The sequence below is a fragment of the Crocodylus porosus genome, unplaced genomic scaffold (genome assembly GCF_001723895.1).
Source record: "Crocodylus porosus isolate Cpor-Errol unplaced genomic scaffold, CroPor_comp1, whole genome shotgun sequence".
In the NCBI taxonomy this organism is placed as follows: domain Eukaryota; kingdom Metazoa; phylum Chordata; order Crocodylia; family Crocodylidae; genus Crocodylus; species Crocodylus porosus.
The window spans coordinates 21,432,747-21,436,775 of record NW_017728914.1 but is presented as its reverse complement, the minus strand read 5'-3'; positions in this window follow the sequence as shown (position 1 = coordinate 21,436,775).

The following is a 4,029-nucleotide window of genomic DNA, read 5'->3' as shown; positions in this document are numbered from 1 at the left end:
AGGCACCCTCAGCTCCACGCAGGAACTTACCACATGCCTTTGTCCACCCCAACCCAGCCCCGAGGTGCCCCCAGCTCCGCGTGGCAACTTGCCCCATGCCTCCGTCCACAAAGCATGTGGGTAGGGCATAGGCCATGCTGCAGCTCCCCCAGCCACACCCTGGGGCAAGGGGCAGAGCCAGAGAACAAGCTGCATGCACTGTCCCCAGTTCATCTAATCAGGTGCGGCTGGGGCAGCGCTGTGCAGCCTTCGGGGCAGTGGCGGCTTACTGATGAGCCCAGCCCTGTGCGGGTAAGCAGCTCCCCTCCCCTCACTGCCGGCTGGGGCCTGCGGGCTGGCCCTGCCCGCCTTGCCTCACCTCGCCTCGTCTCGCTGCCGCCACCGGCTCTGCGCTCTGCGGCGGCAGTGGTGGCACCTCAGGCCAGATAAAATGGCTTGGCGGGCTGTATGTTGGACAAGCCTGTCTTCGTTCTTTCCGTTTAGAACCTCCTTAGCTTCTCCAATACTCTTCAGTCTTGCCCTGCAATACACCTTATCTATTCTGCAGTCCTCTCCTAGCTCCTTCATATACCTTGATTCTGACTCGCTGTTACGGAGATCTTCATACTGCTGCCTCCTATCATCCTCATCCTCCTGTTCTTCCACTTGTGATCCTCTCTTCAGTTGCGCTCATCAATTGTGGCAAAAGTATAAAGACATGAGCCATGTGCAAATGGACAGGGAAGCTGTATATCTTTGAGATATAGAATTTTTAAGGTAACCGTGACATTTGGGGTGTTAGGTCAAGGGTAGGCAATTATTTGGGCTGGCGGGCCACTTAAGGAGTTTTGGTGAGCTGTTGCAAATGGGCGTGGGGAGGGGGTGCTGACCCAGCTCAGCATGGTGGCTGGGGATTGCTGACCCAGCGTGGTTTGGTGTGTGGCAATTGATCCTATCCAGCCTGGGCCCATCCACCCTGCACATACCAGGGGTGGGGGGGACCAGATGGAGTAGGTGGGCAAGTGGGCGGGTTCTCTATGAGGACCAGCTGGGACCAGGCAGGGTGGATGGGATGGTGCCATAGGTGGGTGGGGAGCAGTGTCTGTAAGCGGGACGGGGAGGCGGGGCCAGAGCTGAAGCCATGGGATGGTGACAGCATGGGGCTGGGACCCAGGGCAGAGCTGTGATCCACTCCCCCACACATCCCTGCAATGGGTGCCACTTCCATGGGGGAGCATGCGGGGAGCAGATCATGGTTCTGCTTTCGGTTCCAGCCCCACATTTTCACTGGGCCCCTGATCCCAGCTCTGGTCCCTCCAGCCTGCCCCACTCCCAGATGCCACTCTGCACCCACCCATGGCTCCATCCCATCCACCCAGCCAAGTGTGCCCAGCCTATCACTGTCCTGGCTGGTCTCCATGGGCTGAGTCCAGCCGCCACACCACCCCAGCCTGCCACATGCCCAGGGGTAGCAGGACCAGCAGCCTGTGCCATGGCCTGGGCTGCCCCACACACCTGGGTCGGGCAGAGTTGAGGGACCCACCGCAGGCAGGATAACATTTCTTGGCAGGCTGGATCCAGTCTGCAGGGCATATTTTGCCCGCCCCTGCCTTAGGGGATATAGCAGATGATTCAGATCCGTTTCGACCTGTACATCAGATATTGACCAGCAGAAATCTTCACCACCAGATGGTGCCAAGGCAGTGTTTGTAAATACAGCAACCGGAGCTATTCCAAAGTTACAATCAGCCACCCATACCCACCTGATTTTTTTAATGCCAAGCAATACCAAAGCCCTTTGCCTTTTGATACATATGTAATTAGTCAATTAATCAAGAAACCGAATAAAAAACATCATCAGTTATCATCAGAAAAGCTAGATGCCTGCAGCTTTACAGTAGCAAAAAAAAATAAATAGCAATAAAATCCAAGTCTTGAGACTGTCCATCAAGCATTTGCCCTTAGGCGTTTTTACTATTCCAGTGCTCTGTTTGTGTTCATTGCTTTTTTTATCTCCCATGTATTCTGTTCCTTGTTTTTAACTTCCATCTAATTTGAATATTTGTCATGACTGGCTTACAACACACTCGCTGATTTATTAATTTAATATAATCTGCAAACGGATAGATTCATATCTTGAAAATAAAAAGAGCAAATTTGATGAGCCTGAAAACATTGGCAAGCTCACCTAAATGTCTCCTCCGTAAATCATTCCAAACACAGGATTCACACGTAGGTATTAAGCAGGAAAAGGAAGAAGGTTTCAAGGAAGACATATACAGAACTAACAAGTCTAGTATCAGAAAGCCCATCTCAAGTTACAACTGAAAATGAGACTGAGCGCTGGTCAGTGATATCTGTTCTTTCTGCACAGACATGGTAGGGTAGATTGCCTGTTGTGAATTAGCACTGCTCCACTGAACCCAGCAGAACCAAATGCTAATTGATACTATTTGAGGCTGAGAGCCAAAGCTGGCAATCACTGCTTACATCTGGAATCACAGGGAGTGTTACATAGTATGGCTGGGATGCCGTGAGCAGTTATGCAATGAAACTTACAGGGTGCATCTATACGAGACGCTAACTGCGCAGTAACCTAATGACACTGCACAGTAGCATGCCAGGAAAAAACATGCTAATATGATACTGCGCAGTAGTATTAGGCTACTGCACAGTAAGCATCACTAAAAAGCTGTACGCTGGCACTACTGCAAAGTAGCACGAGTTACTGCATATTGATTTAGTACTTAGTTAACTGAGTGCTAAACTTAATATGCGGTAATTACAGCACACTAATGAGCGTATAGACATGCCCACAGAGTATTACCCCACACTGTACTTTGCTCTGGCAGTTCCATCTGATCATCAGCTTTCTGAGCATCAGAAATGATACAAAGCATTGACGACTAGGGGGAAAAAATCACGAGCAAAGTATTTGCATACCTAAGCTCAGATGCAAGCACTCAAACACAGAGTGAAGTCAGGTGCAGCTGTTATGCCTTTTTTTGCAGATGCAAAGCAGCAGCTCTGTGTGCATTAGAATTTGCATGTCGACAAATTAGGAGTGCACATTTATTAAAATCAGGCCATCCAGGGAGACATCATTCACTGACTCAAACATTAAACCTTAAAAAAGCCTGGAAATGCAAAAGAAACATTCAGCCTTCCAGTAATCCAATAACTCAGTTTTAGCATGGACCAATATTTGCTTCTGTCCCAAATATTCCGTAGCGGAGGCTTAGTAACCGGCAACGCCGCTGCAGTTCCTGAGGATTCCAAATAGGACTTTATATTAAGATAGTTCGGATCTTAAATGCCTTCAAGTTCAAGTACATTTTTCCATTCTGCCATGCATGCACAGAATGCTTTCCCATCCTGGCTTACCAAGCCACCCTGCTCAGTGCTTTCAAGGCCCCCTTAAAGAAAGATTTCTTAAATGAAGTTTATTTAACAGGAGCAGGAACACTAAGTTGCCCTTCTTCCTAGACTTTTCCTAGACTTCCAAGTTCAACCAGTTATACATGTCTGTCTTTCAAATTGTGAGATTTTTGACACGGGTGCACTTCATGCTTTGTACTGTCCATAACTGAATACACTGTCAGCATTAAAATAATAATAAATAGCAACAAACACTGACCTGACATGCATAACACGGAAGTGGTACTTTCAGAAGTACTGAAACCCCAGAAGCTACTGGCAAGTAAGTAGGTTGACAGAGGAGAAGTCTCAGTGAAATTTATTTGAAATGGCCTTGGGCAAAATGTACCCTGGGAAAAGACCTGAAATATTTGGCACACACACACACACGCACACATGCACACACGCACACACATCCCTGTTTAACCTGGATGTGCACAATTGCTTTCAACCTGGAGAATTATATAACACTTCACATAATTTTGCAAGGAGTGTACCAGGAGTATTGTGAAGGATAAGAGCCAAGAAGCTGTACAGACAGCGAGGCGTCTGTGTTGCCACTACAAAGTGGATGTTAATTACCTAAAACAATACATGTAATAGGCAAAGAGAAAAATGCTTTCCACTGCTATG